Source organism: Lactuca serriola, chromosome 1, assembly GCF_051521515.1.
Source record: "Lactuca serriola cultivar US96UC23 chromosome 1, Lser_US96UC23_V15, whole genome shotgun sequence".
NCBI lineage: Eukaryota > Viridiplantae > Streptophyta > Magnoliopsida > Asterales > Asteraceae > Lactuca > Lactuca serriola.
Genome location: NC_136408.1, coordinates 21,267,476 through 21,284,093, shown reverse-complemented (window position 1 = coordinate 21,284,093; position 16,618 = coordinate 21,267,476).

Genomic DNA, 16,618 nt, shown 5'->3' with positions numbered 1-16,618 from the left:
GACTACTTCAAGGAATGTGGAATAGTTTCACAATTGACCCCTCCTAGGACACCACAACTTAATTGCGTGGCTGAGAGGTGCAATCGAACCTTGTTGGACATGGTTCATTCCGTGATGAATGGAGCTTCCCTTCCAGTTTCATTTTGCGGGTATGCCTTAGAGACTGTCGTCCATATTATTAATCTTGTCCCAACTAAGAAGGTTGCCAAAAAACCTCACGAGATGTGGACATGGAAGGTTCCCTAATTAGCACATATCAAGGTTTTGGGTTGTGAAACTTTCGTTACACAAGAGACTCACGAAAAGCTTGAGCCTCATAGTGAGAGATGTATTTTCATGGGTACCCACATAAGTCCTTTCGATATTTGTTCTACAGACCTAGTGCAAACATGGTCTTTGTAGCATGAAGATGAGTCTTTCGCGAGAGAGATTGTTGGATTAGTGTCTAAGTCCATAACTATTTTGGTATGTACTTGACCCGATGGTGCGTGGTCCTTTTGGGTTGCCTTCACCAAAGCAACTTGATAGGATGAATTATGGAGAGAAAGGATTAAATATGATTTATTAATATATTATGGGAATAATATATTAAAGGAGAAATCATAGTGTTTAATTAACATTAGTCAAGAATTAATAAGAATTAAGTTTGTGACTAAAAGAGATTAATTAAACTTAAGGGACTAGAATTGTAATTATAAGATAATTGCAATTGGGCTATGGATTGCCTTATATTATAAGGTTGGACGAATTCTATGGGGAAACCCATTAGAAATCATCCAAGGCCTTTAAGGAAAGGAGTCCATGGGTTGCTTAGGGCTTAAGCATCCAAATTAGGGTTTCCTTGTTAAATAACCCTAATAGCCTCACTATTTAAAGAGCCCTTATGCCCCAAAAACATGGACAAGCTTCCTTCTAGGGTTTCCACACATTTTGGGCAGCCTCCTTCTCTTCTCTTCTTCATCCTCTTGCTCTTGGTGTTTGTGAACCATTAAAGGAGTGACATTTGTGACTCTAAGCTTTCTAAAGTCATTACAAGGAGGATTTGAGATTGTTATTGCTACATAACAATCAAGGTATGATCTAAACCCTAATTATATGTTATATTGATTATCATATGCTAGATCTAGGGTTTATAGTCTTGGATAAATTGCATGTACAATAAAGAAACCTAGATCCAAGCATTAGGGTTTGTATGAGCACATATGATGTTCTTATGTATAAAACTCATCAGTGGTATTAGAGACTAGATTGGTTTCTATTGTATTGATGCATTATGTAGCTGAAAATCGAAATCTGGCTTACTGTTCGACCTGACTCGGCGAGTCACTACTTGGACTCGGCGAGTCAGCCCTACTCGGCGAGTTCCAAAGTGTGACTCGGCGAGTCGGAGCGTCAGACAGAACAAATTTTGGATTTTGTTGCTGTTTTGCTTAAGGATAATTACCATATTCGTTTTAAACCTATAAAATACGAATTTTATTGTTTCTTAAAGAATATCCTTGCCAAAACACAAGATAATTACCAATTGATTAGATAATAACTTCCTTATATGATTCAAGTTGATTATTTGTATTAATTGGGTAACTTATTTTGCAAGAAATTGAAATTAGGTCAAATATAGATAATGATGAAATTAATTGTTTAATTTATATTATTTGTTATTTGGTCCTTGTGTTATGAAAAGTTTAAATTTTCCCCTTTAGGTTTTATCGTTTAAATTTGAACTCAAAGGTTTAGTTTTGAAATTTAAATAGTTGAAACCCTAATGTTTTGAAAAGGTTTCAAAACTTTCCCTCAAGTTTTGGAATTTAAATTTTGATTAAAAGTTTAATGTATATTTAATTCTAAACCTAAATGTTTTGAAATGTTTCAAAACTTGCCCTCAAGTTTTGGAATTTAAAAGTTGATTAAAAGTTTAATCTAAGAATGTTAAATTCTAAAACACTAGTATTGTTTTGAAAAGTTCAAATCACACCCTTATGGTTTTATTAATTAATTAAGGTGTATAATTAAAATAAGTTTAATAAATCCATAAAAGTTTTGGTTTACATTTAGTTGAATTAAAAGTATAATCGTTAAATTTGACCACCTAGTATTTTAAAAGTGTAAAATACACCATATACCATATATAACATTAAAAGTCTAACATTATATATATGTATGAGTAAAATTCAGTCTTACCGTTAGTAGGCCTCATTCACGAAGTTGGTCTATAAGGGGTGTTTAAGGAAATTTCCTATAAAATGGCGATTGAATGGGTATCCACTCTTACCCACCGCACTCTTGACTAGTGGAGGGTCATTAGCCGAACGGGTAGGATAAACCTTCCATTATAAGTATAATGAAGTACAAAAGTAACTAAATGTTTTACAAATTCCCAATTTTAGGCAAAAGTGAATTGATGCAATTCCATGAAATTACACTTTGTGCCCTTGTGAAGACGTTAGTGGAGCGTGTGTGGTTTACCGGCACACTAAATGGTTCTAAACAAAGGTGGCAAAGGGTGACTCAATGTTTGTCTTAGTTCGGTGGAGCGTGTGTGGTTTACCGGCACATCGAATAGGTGACTGTAACATGTGAGGGCACCATATAAGTTTGCATGGTTATTCACACCCGCTTTGTGATCCTCGGCATCCCAGTCACAAACTAGAGGGGCCTATCGAGATTTAAACATGTCATTGAAATGTTCAATGAATCTCAAAGGATCTAGGAGTTTTCATAGATTTAAAATTAAATTTCTTTTTCGTTTTTCATGGTGGAAATTAGTGAATCGTCATTCACTTACCTTCAAATATTCTGCAACTAGATTACGACATCCCTTTTCTAGGTTGTAGCGTATTGTGTTGGGTCCTAGCCTTAGTATCTCATTTGGGTGATTTACTAAGGACTCAATCAATCAACTAACTTGAATTTGTTTTCTCCCGTTTTGTAGATGTCAAAGTACGACAACTATGGTCTTCCCAAACCCCGTGGAACAAGCTTTCCACATGAAGATGATATTCCATGATTCGATCGAGGAACTAGAAATCATGCTTCACTTCCTCCACCTCCTACAATTATTCTCCCTAACCCACAAGTTCGAAGGCTTGAAAAGTTCAAGCTCACCCAAGCCCTTTTGGCATGTAAACATGAAGAGGGAATGTCGGTGTGTGCACACGTCCTTGGGATGAAGTCACGCATTGATAGGTTAAGAATGTTGGGATCCGTTGTCTGTGAGGAGATGGTTGTTGATTGGGTTCTTCAGTCACTTCCTAACTCATATAGTGAGTTCGTAAGAGAGTACTATATGATGAACTGCGACGTGACCCTTATAGATCTCACCTATATGCTTATTGCTGCTGAATCAGCAATGGTTTGGCACAATAAAAAAGCAAAGTTGATTGGTGAATCTGCCTTCAAGACCTCTATGGATATAGACAATGGCAACGAAAGACATGCTATGATCGAAAAGTTAGATCATAAGAGAAAGGCAATGTCTGAAGTAGTTCCATGTCCTGTCAATTTGCTTTTATTGCCAAGAAAAGGGGCATTGGAGACGAAGCTGCCCTATTTACCTAAGAGATCTAAGAGATGGGAGAGTCAAAACGTATGGCTCTGCCTTAGGTAAAATCCATTGACTAACTCTTTTAAGCTCCTATTCTAGATTCTTAATACATAATGTGATAAGATTAAAATTGATGTTTTGTAGGATCGAAGAAAAGAGAAGAAGCATAAGGGAAGAAGTGAGCAGAATCTAACCGTGAAGAAATGGATTTCGATCTCATTAATTGAAGATTAGATTCTTGAACTACTACTTAGAGTTAGAATTAGATTGTTAAGAAATATGTATTAGCATAGTTTTTCAATGAATTGCATTGTAAGGACAAAATTTTTCCGCAATAAAATAAATTTTGACTTTATATTATTTATTTATCCTTGCAATGGCGTGTATGAAAAATTGATGTTTGAATGTTTCTATTATTAGCAATAATGGATTTGATTCTTAATTATGGAAATGTCGAAAATTTACCAAATAAGGAGAGTTTCTCATCGCCCAAGTTTCAATTGGACAGAAACTTGGAATCATGCAACTTGGTTGCACGATGAATGAGAAATTTCATATTTGGAAATTAGACTAATTCATTGACAAAGGGTCAAGTGAAGGACTAGGAGATCAAGTACACAAAGTTGCATATTGATCAAGTCCACCATAAGAGTAACCAAGATATTCGTCATGATTTACTAAAGGTTTAGTAAATATGATTATACTTATAAGATTAAGTGTAATTCTGAATTGATTGAAAATGTTTAAATCAATAGCAGAACGAATAAGAAGAATCAAGTAGGCAGAAAGATAAAAGTTTCTCCATTCTAAGAAGAAGGGAGAGTACCTTTTATGATAGGTCTTAATGATTAAGAACCATATCTCAATCGATCCTCTAAGTGAGTCTTAGTACAATTGTATGTCTAAGAAGAGGAAACAAGAATTGAAGAAATGGTTAAATCAAGAAGTCAATCATACTTCGTTCCAAAACAAGTCTTAGAGTTATGATTGTGAAATTGAGTGATAAGTATTAAGAAGGTTTATAACATTCATCAAATATGGAAAGTTGTGATGTCTTGGATAAGAAAAAGACCAGCTAGGACCAATTTATGAAGTATTTTGATAAAAACTACACTAACTCTTGAATATTTGTTTGTCAAGAAATGTTTATTGACAAGAGAATCTTATATGTCAAGGAGTCAGTGGGAGTCTTAATGGTCTTGAAAGGTTTCAAGAACAAATCAAAATAAACCTTATCGATCATCACTAGCACACGAGTTGAGGTTTACAACCTATCATGTTGACACTATTTTGTTTCTGTGCCATTCCAATTGAGTTAATTATGCATGTGAGTTCTATGAGTTCTCATTTGAACGCATAAAAGGCAGACACCTTGATCAATGAAAAGTACATTGATAGGAAAAGGTGAGCTGCTTAACTACTTGGAAAACATGGTGGGTAGCTGTGCTACCATAAGGCAAGAAATCAAGATTAAGAAAGTTCGGTCCATATGAGTTTGAATTTGTCGTAAACTTTGGTTTTGACAAATTCACATGGATAGGAACACATACACCATTAAAATCTAAGTGTCATAAGATTCCCTCCTTCATGAAAATGACTGTGAGGAAATGCTTTCACTAAGAGAGATTTTAAAAGGATAGTGACTGTGAAAATTGGATTCTCGAATTCGATTATGGTTACGGTATCCCTTTCCATGATTCGAATTGTGAGATTTGGCAATTAGTCTGAATTGTTTAGACACACATATGAGCTATCTAAGGGAAAGGTGTATAAGCTTAGATAAAGGATTATTAAAGCATTAAGTATTAGAAACATGAACTTAAGAAATTCAATAAGTATTGTTTTTCTGGAAGTTAAGCTAGTTTCTGAATACATGTCAAAGCTAGTGGGAGCATAAGTGTTATGTTTATAATAATTATCATGATAGTGGGAGCATAAATGTTATGATTGCATGATTATTATGGAAAGTATTGCAAGTTAGCAATATTAATTATAGAAAACAAGAGTTATACTTTGCAAAGTCGCAATAGTTGAAAAGTTGTTTTTCTATAATTAAGGGAGATAATATTATGCTATAAATTTGGTCAAAGGTACATAGTGTGTTCTCAAATTTCGATTATGATTACGGCATTCCTCTTCATAGTTCGAATTTTGAGAACATAGCACATAAAATATTATGGCAGAAGATTGATAAAGTATCAAATCTTTATGTAAGACATTATGCATCATGTCCTATACGCTTCGGGTATAGGATCGATTGCAAATGCTATAATATTTGACCATTCTAAAATTTTACAAATGTCTAGCGCATTTAGAGGGAAAAAGGACAAGAATCGGTTTTGACTAAGATAATTAAACAACTATCAAAGGACAATCCAAAGTTCGTCGAAGATTGGTCGCTTGTGGGTAGTTGGAAGTATAGTATTGGATGGACCATATCGACATTATTATGAATAGATAAGATTCTATTGAGAATGAGTTGTCATATAGGAAATATGGAAAGGTTTCCATATTGGGAGTTAAATATTAAGAGTCTATGTCTAGATTAGAAATTTTATGCAAAAGGATGTTCAAAGGAATGTACTTTGAGTGAGAGACATCATATCTAAGGAATTGTATTGTAACAATCTCCGATAGAGGACTTTGTAATGTCGTTGGCAATAGACTTTGTGACTTTTTGTGCTATGGCATTATGAAAAGGATCATTGCATAAAATGTTAGAATCTAACATATTCTATAAGTGGCAAGAATTTGATATTCTTTCACTTATGAAAAAGAATTTGGAGTTGTGAAATGAGTATGATTGGAAATGTGTTCATTTGATCTATTTCACAAAGTAAGAACCATAAGTAAACATTTTGTGCATGATAAGAGCATGGGACAAGTGTAATAATTCAAGTAAGAAGTTGATTACCTGAAACAACAAATAATGAGTAATCGATATGGTGATAAATAAAAGGTGTTTTATTTATGCTCAAAGGTTTGAGGCCATATGGGATTAGTATTATTCTTGTATGCATGTTTTGACTTCCTGAATAATTTAATTGGTTTAGAACAGTCAAATTATTCGAACGGGCCACAGTCGTTCATATGTTGGAAGTAGGTATGAATAAAGAATGTCATGAATTGGTGTGTGGATTGTCTAAAGAGTATTAGACATAAACAAATGTTTGCTGCAACGTTCATGAGTGCTTATGAATATGATTTGAGCATTGGATTAAACCCACACTCACTTGGATCACTCCATGAATTGTATCACAAGTGATTGGTGAGACGATAATATTTTATATTCTTGAAACCGAGATGTGTGAGTTGTATCTTCCAAATCGGTTGCACATTAATAATATGTAAACGCACCAGTAACTTGGTGTCATAAAACATATTGTTGTGTGTGATTTGGTGAGTGAGTGCAAGCAAGCATTGAATCAAAGTTTATCCGTTCCTTTTATCCAAAGAAGGATAAAAGTGATATCTTTGGGCCCCTCGATGATTTAGTGATGACAAACGTAAATACTCGGCCGGGCTAGGGCTAATTTGATTTGTTCAATTAGTCAGCCGTCATAAATCGGAAGTCGAGAAATGGTACAGAGAGAATGATTAGAAATCATGTCTTATACGATATCTAGAATGGAGAAATATATGATCCCTTATCTAAAGGACACGCGTATCTGATAGGATCAGAGTTGACAGCGGCTTTGGAAAGCTATGATTGCAGATCAGGATCTGAAGTCATACGCAGAATAGTTATTAGACTTATCCAAGTGGGAGACTGTTGGATTAGTGTCTAAGTCCATAACTATTTTAGTATGTACTTGAACCGATGGTGCATGGTCCTTTTGGGTTGCCTTCACCAAAGCAACTTGATAGGATGAATTATGGAGAAAAAGGATTAAATATGATTTATTTATATATTATGGGAATAATATATTAAAGGAGAAATCATATTGTTTAATTAATATTAGTCAAGAATTAATAAGAATTAAGTTTGTGACTAAAAGAGATTAATTAAACTTAAGGGACTAGAATTGTAATTATAAGATAATTGCAATTGGGCTATGGATTGCCTTATATTATAAGGTTGGACGAAGTCTATGGGGAAACCCATTAGAAATCGTCCAAGGCCTTTAAGGAAAGGAGTCCATGGGTTGCTTAGGGCTTAAGCATGCAAATTAGGGTTTCCTTGTTAGATAATCCTAATAGCCTCACTATTTAAAGAGCCCTTGTGCCCCAAAAACGTGGACAAGCTTCCTTCTAGGGTTTCCACACGTTTTGGGCAGCCTCCTTCTCTTCTCTTCTTCATCCTCTTGCTCTTGGTGTTTGTGAACCATTAGAGGAGTGACATTTGTGACTCTAAGCTTTCTAAAGTCATTACAAGGAGGATTTGAGATTGTTATTGCTACATAACAATCAAGGTATGATCTAAACCTCAATTATATGTTATATTGATTATCATATGCTAGATCTAGGGTTTATAGTCTTGGATAAATTGCATGTACAATAGAGAAACCTAGATCCAAGCATTAGGGTTTTTATGAGCACATAGGATGTTCTTATGTATAAAACCCATCAAGAATATATGCAAAGAGGACAGTGGTAGTACCATTGACCTTAAAGAGATTTAAAAATCAAACGATGAAGGAACCTCTGAAGACACCAGTGTTCAACCGGAGGAAGAGATTCCAGTTGAACCAATTGACAATTCATTACCTCTTAGGCGTTCAGTAGAGTTAGCATGCCACCCGAGTTCTATGGTTTCCATATAACTATAGATGGTGATACATTTATCAGTGATGGTACACTGGTATATTTTGATGAACGACTAATTACATGGAAGCAATGGCAGACCCTAAGGCAGCCAAATGGAAAGAGGCAATGGACAACGAGATCAAGTCCATGTATGACAACCAATTTTGGAATTTGGTTGATCAACAACAACCTGGTCGGAAGACAGTTGGTTGCAAATGGATCTTCAAGAAGAAGACCGACATGGATGGTAATGTGCACACATTCAAAGCACAACTGGTTGCGACGGGCTTTACTCTAACCCTAGGGATTGACTATGATAAGACCTTCTCACTAGTGGCTAAGATAAAATATATTAGGATAATGCTAGCCATAGCTGCCTTTCATGACTATGAAATTTGGCACATAGATGTCAAAACCGCTTTCCTTAAAGGGATGTTGGCTGAAGATATTTACATGAGTCAGCCAAAGGATTTTTGTTCATGCAAAGTTTCCCAATAGAGCGTGCAAGCTTGAGAAATCCATCTATCGATTAAAACAAGTTTCTCGTAGATGGAATCTTTATTTCGAAGAGAAGGTCAAAGAGTTTGGTGTCTCTATAAGTGAAGATGAGTCATGTGTATATGTCAAAGCTAGTGGGAGTATAATAACCTTCCTAGTATTGTATGTTGATGACATACTTCTTATAGAAAACGACATTCCAGCTTTGTAAGAGGTTAACTCTTGGCATGGAAAGTGTTTTGCTATGAAGGATCTAGGAGAGGCTGATTATATTCTAAGGATAAGAATACTAAGAGACAAGAGTAATAGACTAATTGGACCTAGTCAAAATACATATTTGGAAAAGGTGGTAAAACGTTTTAGTATGGAAACTTCCAAGAAAGTAGAACTGCCCATCCAGAGTAATACCAAACTGAGTAAGAATCAGAGTCTGAGTACCGATGCAGAGATAACAGAAATGAGTAGAGTTCCATACACTTCCACCGTTGGATCTATCATGTATGCTATGACATGTACTCGCCCTAATGCGTCCTTTGCTTTGAGTATGGTCAGTCATCATCAGGGAAATCCAGGTAAAGCTCATTGGATAACAATTTAGAATAGGGATGAGAATTAGAACTGCTAGAACCAGAACTGAAGTCAAAATTATTTGATTTTTTTCTAACATGCAATTTGGAGTTTTTAATTTATTTTTGACTGTACAAACATATGTTTTTGTTAGATATTAAATCAAACACATGCCCCGAAAAAAAAAGAATATTGATGTTGCGTTTTTTCTATTTCAACATTTTTTTTTGAATCTGTCACATTTTTTTAAATGAGCATAACTCATTCATATGACATCAAAATTATTTAATTTTTTTCCAGCATGTAATTTGGCGTTTGTAGTTGATTTTAGACTATAAAAACATATATTTTGGTTGGATATTGAATCAATTATAGACCCTGGAAGACAAAATATCAATGTTGTGTATTTTCTGTTTCAACATTTTTTTTTTTGAAATCTGTCCCGCTTTTAAAATGCACATAAGTCACTCATATGAAGACAAAAATTACTTGATTCTTTTTTCATCATGTAATTTAGTGTTTGTGCTTCAATTTAGAATGTAATAATTCATAATTTGGTTAAATATTGGATCATTTACAAGCTCTGGAAGATAATATATCATCAATAATATTTCAATCGGTTCTAGTTTGAAAAATAACCGAAAACCGGGACCGGAACCGGAACCAGCGCTAGAACCGGTGGTTTGGTTCTCGGTTCTTTTAATATAGGAAAACTGGTTCCGGTTCCGAAACGGTCCCCTCTTAATACCACCAGACAAGTGGAAAAATTTAGAAAGGATAAATATTTTAGCACATACAACCGATCTTACACCCGAAGCATATGGGACACGATTCATGATGTCTCACATAAAGACATGATTCTAGACCAGTCTTTTGCTACAATCTTTTTATATGCCATGTTTTCATAATTCGACTATGAAGAGACATTCCGTAATCATAATCGATTTATGAGAACGCAATATATATAGAATTTCCTTAAGTTGAGTCATTCCAACATAAAATTCATATGCTTATGTGTGTGTGTGTGTGTGTATATATATATATATATATATATATCTTTGACTAAAGATGATTATAATCACAATCTAAGCTTTTAGAATTGAAATCAAGTACAAGTTCATCTCCCTTAATTATAGCAAAACAACTTGTCCCAATTAAAACTTTTTGTTTTCTATAATTAACAACGAACTTTTGTTACTAAATACTTATTTACTTATTTTAGCAACAAACTTGGTTGCTTCTTATAGTAACAAGCTTGTTTGCTCCTTGTAGCAACGAACTTGATTGCTCATTATAGCAATGAAACTTGTTTACTCATTTTAGTAACAATTTTATTTCACATGAGAATATGAACGTTACATCTCATTTGGGCTTGCTAACTTGCAACACTTTATCATAATTATCATGCTCTCACTAACATGAGAATTATCACCATAACACTTATGTTCCCACTAGCTTTGACATGTACTCAGAAATCAGCTGGACTTCTAGAAATCAATACTTTAGATGACATACCTTTTGATGAAGCTTGAAGTCTTGAACTTTAAGAGCTTAGCCCCAATAGTGTGGAAGCCTCAAGTGGAATCACAAATCACAAAAACACCTTGCAAATCTTGAGAGAATAGTAAGCACACTAGAAATTGGCCCACTCTTGTTTACTCACACACTAGTGTCATTTCATGTGCCAATGACCTCTTTATATAGTATGGAGGATTAGGGTTTCATCCATGTAAACCCTAATTCGCATGACCTTTCTTTTCCATAGGATCCATGGGTTAAAAACTCCATGGACTATCCATGCAAGCTTAGCCCAACCTAAATGAACTTGACCCATACTATATATAAGAGTCCATACTTAATTAGTTCCTTTTGATCACTAAATTAATTCTTGATCAATACTAATTAACTAATATGACTCCATATTAATATATTAGATCTTATAATATATTAATATAAATCATAAACAAACTATTCTCAAAAGACTATCCATATAAACTGTTCTGGTGAAGTGCAACCCAAATGGACCATGCCAAATTGGGTCAAGTATATACCAACTATAGTTATGGACTTTGACACTAATCCAATATATATTACAATCTTTACCTATACTTGCAAATCTCAGCTATTACACCTTGCCTCATCCACCAATAACCCATGTCTCAAGTGTCCGCACCACAGATCTCCATAAACAGTTCCCTAACCGCACTTGAACGAATCGTTGATCCTCCTAATTGACTATCCAGTTCTCCCCCAATTAGGGTTCGAACCATCACCAGTGGGCATACCAATAATTTACTGCATAGACTGTTCCATCAGGTACATCACACTTGACTCATGGAACATACCACGTAAACACTAATGATCTTCCCAGTGGAAACCAAGCAACTTCAAATATCCCGAAATTCAGACAAAAACCTCAAAATCCTCCCAGCGCGACTGCCTCTAGTCATCTAGAAATCTCGGACCGGTATTCCGCCGGACACCTCAACTGTTCCGAAAATCCTAACCCTAAGTCCGGAAATAATGCCCTATCACACACCATGTCTCTGACTCCTCGACCCGCCTCCCAACACGGGAATCATCATCAAAGCATGGAACCTCATTCTCACAACCGATACACAACATGACAATGAGGGCCACCACCTTGATATATTCCTCTTAACCACCTGAAACTGCTGCTAAAAAGCATGCTACACTCATATAGGCTCCTTCATGGGTCTCTTCCATCTCAGCCTCCACTAATGACTCACTGGTACCAGAAATACCTCGCAGCAGACAAACTTCCCACATATTCTGATGAAAAGGTCACCACCAATGCTACCCCACGGGGTTTTTCCTCCAAACTCTGAAACCGAAAATCGATATCCCCATCGATTCTCCCAGAAAATGGGAACAATGCAACTCTTGCCACAAATGGTGACATCTCATCCATCAGCCGATGACCCGACTCAGACCTCGATCCTCCAATAAGCATCATCTCTACTCATCCCTGAGCCTTGCGACTCCCACTAACATCTCACCAATAAAATTCCTCGGGAACGAACTCGATTTCCATTTTTCAGGTATACTCCATTAAAACTTGCTCGACATGGCCGTATGGCCCCACACTTTATCTCCTGATCTCAGACTAGTCAACCACCACGGGACAATTGGTAAAAACAGAAGCACAATGGTACCCAAACCATGTTATCTCCTTTCACTTGCCGCAAATCATGGTACTCGAACCATGTTATCTCTCTTCTCAATCTGCTACTCAGAACCTATGAAATTCTCCCTGTTTCGAGTATGGGTCCTCTGCTTTTAGTAGTACGGGCCCATACTGTTGGGTTTTGAGCATTCTAACACTCCTAAGTGTACATGCAACCCTAAATACCTTGGATCTATGTTTTCTCTATTATACATGCAAATATGAACATCCAAGGTATTATCCTAATCTAGCATACAAAACAATGAATATAACAAGATAGAATACATACCTCTTTGGTGTAGAATGTTCTCAAGAAGCTTGAGTGCCTAGTGCCGCAAGTGTGACACCTCAAATGGCTCACACAACATCAATTGCTTGGAATAACTTGAGAGAAACTTTGAACACTTCTAAAATCGGCTAGCCTTTCTCTTCTTCCCTTAGTGGTCGATTTTTCCAAGAGTATGATCTTTATATAGTGTTACAATTAGGGTAAACCCTAATTGTCACGACTTTCCATTTCCTTGGATCCATGGGTTCAAATACACCATGGAGCATCTTATGGGTTTTAGCCCAACTTGATAATCCATGGAGCATTAGCCCACTATACAAGTATGGATGATTTACACAATCAACTCATATATTTAATTAGTCTTCTTTTGATCACTTAATTAATTCTATATTAATTCTTGATCAATACTAATTAAATAATCTTATTAATATATTATAACTTATAATATATTAACAAACCTTGAGTGTAATTTCTCTCATTATAGTCTATCCAAATGCATGATGCCATGCAACCCAAATGGACCATGCCGGGTCGGGTCAAGTCTTACCAATTATAGTTATGGACTTAGACATTAATCCAACACATACTACCTTCTACATCTACCCATACTTTCCACACGGATCGTCGCAGACTTCCTAAGTAGTTGCTCAAATTTCCTGATCACCAATCCCGCTACACACGTTCGCCCTACAACGAATACTCTCCTCTATTAGCGTACTCATTTGACTCAGTCACTTTCCTAGGCTCTTCCTAGGTTCTCACACTTGTCCGCCATCAGCTGCTGAAGAATTTCTCCTGATGCCAGCCACCTACCTCCTGAAAATCATCATATTCACTTAGTAGCTGACTCCCATTATCAAGAATTCTACATAGCACGAAGCAAGCAACATTCAGGCATTGAATAACCTCCACCAGCATATAAAACTACTCTAGTTTGCAACTCTATTTTCTCTACTTACGCTCAAGAGGTGTCACCGAACTCTAGTAACCTTACCCCATGCGGTTATCTAACTACTCTCTCAGTAGGCTCCTTCACTATTTGATGTGTGCAAACTCACTTAGTTTTAAACCTACTTTTAATTGTAAAATAACACACAAAGGCAGTGAACCTATCAATTGTGGTATAGTTGAATAAGTAGGGTATCGAACACAGGGAACGACAAATTAAAACTAAAAACTAATTCTATCTAAATTAATTAATAAGTAGGGGTCTTCTATAGTTTTACAAGACTAGAAACTTGCTAACTATTACTAATTTAATAACTAGAAAACAAAGAATTAACTAGATTCAATAATGGGAAGGAACTTCTGTTTAGTTCAACTCAATTGATCCTATAGTTGATTTTAAGGTAATGGTGCAATGGATTAATTCTTTTGTTGGTTACCGATTCAAGTGATTAGATTCGCATTCACTATACTAATCCTTAGCAAATAAACTAACTTAAACAGTGGCCAGTTGTCTAATTTAATTAAATTTACTAGATTAATTATTCGGGTTAATTTAGACTTGCAATAGTTAACTAATTTGATCTTTTAATTAACTTCTTGTTGATGGTCATCACACAAGCTTGCACATGAATTTACTCAATTTTCTTATTAACTCTAGTTTCATGTTCATTAATCCTAGACATATGGCAAAGTGATCACATAACATATGAGGTTGATAATCAATAGATGTTCATGCTAATCAATTATCTTCCTATTAACATAAAATTAATTATTATTCACACACAAGGTTCTTTAGCAAGCTAAAATAACAAAAATCACCAACTTAGAATTAATCCTACCAACAATCAAACCATAGTATCAATTTTGTATTCCCAAATAGAAGTTTAAAGGTTTTAGCTCATAATTGAAGTAAATAACAGCAAACAAACAGAGTCTAATTGTTTAACCATAATGACAAAACAAAAGATTAAGTGCAATGATGAAATTTGCCTCAATTCTTCCTCGGGATTGAATTCTACCTTCTATCTTTGTCTTCTAAGGTTTTCTGACTTCTTAATCGCAGCTAAATCCTTCTGAATCGTTCCAGAATTCTCCCCCATCGTTCTGAGGAGTTATCTTTATATCTACGAATCGACTCGTCGAGTCCATCTCTCAGTCCCTGTATTGTGATAAGTCTCTGGGTTTCCGAGTCTTTATCTTCTCGAATCCTCACTTGGACTCGCCGAGTAGTCGACCCTACTCGCCGAGTAGGTGCTATTTTTAGTGTTTTTCTTCTTTGTTCCATTCTCGAACTCTCAACCGCTTCTCCTGCTTCCTTCTGCTTCCGAGCTTCATTTTTGGACTGAAAATATAATTCAAACACTTTTAAGTACCTTTTGTCCATAAAATGCAATAATTTAGCTAATAAATGAATAAAAATCTATACTTAATATGAACTAAATATACGCATATCAAAATACCCCACACTTGACTTTTGCTTGCCCCCAAGCAAAACTGAATTTTAAAACATTAGAATCACATATGACAACTCCAATCTAACCCAGCCATTATGCCAAGACCGTAACGCATACATTTGTGTCTAAATTTTTCCTAAAGAACCCCCCATACTCCAAATACTCACAATCCTCATAAACATTCGCCTACTCACCCCGAACTATGCTCATTTTATGCATCCCTCCGAATCCATCCTCAGAAAACCTCTTAACCTCAAGGTATTTTTAGTTGAGCAACCCAAGCATACATAATCTAGAATTACAATTTATGATACCAATATGGAGCTCTTTTGAATTCTTCACTTCCTTGATAATTTGATCTTTGATCTCTTTGAATTCACCACCTTTATTGATTTTTGGTATCTTCAACTCTTTGAATTTCTTGGAATTTTGATCTTTTGATCTTCACTTTATTTGCTCCAAAATTCTTCAAACTTTTCTTGCAATTCTCCCTTTTTTTACATGTACCTCTCTTTTTTCACTCAAAAACCTACATGCTTAAGCAGAGGCGCTCAACCTCAACCTTTATTGGCTAACGCTAATAATTTTCCTGGATACATTTCAGGTTTAGGCTGCTAAACATATTGCATCCCTCAGGCTGAGCGGGGTCGTGTTTTTGTCCCATTATTTCACTGGAATAAGGAAGACACAAATGCACTAGAACGTATATAGGCTCAACTAAACATTTGGGTTTTCATGCAATTATCAACACAAATCTAACATGGAATCCTAATTTGCTTTTACCAAAATTTTCTAAATTAAGTCCTAGCAATTTTAATGCAAAAATTTCAAAATTAACTAAAATTTCAACATTTTCGAATTTTAACTAAAATTTTAACTAATTTAACCAACCCCCTACCCCACACTTAATTTATGCAATGTCCCCATTGCATATTATACATGATAAAGAACAATAAAATAAAGAGAGAATTGGAACAAACTCCCCTAGGATAGCAATGGCGAGGTTGATATTTATTCTCTTCAGCTCCATCTTTAATTGACTTTAGGCATGGGAACAACTCATCCATGTCTTGGGTGTCAAAATCTCGTGTGGTACAGTCTTTATAAAAGCTCCAAATATAAGGGAAAAACTCTTGGAAATGCTCGGAAAATGATTTTCAAAGAATAGAACCAATGCCCATATCGAATGTCATCAAATCTTTAGCTCAAAAGTAAGAAGAATGAGTGACTCGTCGAGTAAGTATGTAGACTTGCCGAGTTTAAGCGTAAATGGCAGAAGAGTCGTGAATTTTCACATGGACTCGACGAGTCCATAAGATGCACTCGGCGAGTAGACCACTGTGTGACAAAAATTTTATTTTGCCCAAGTCCGTTTCTGATGTATG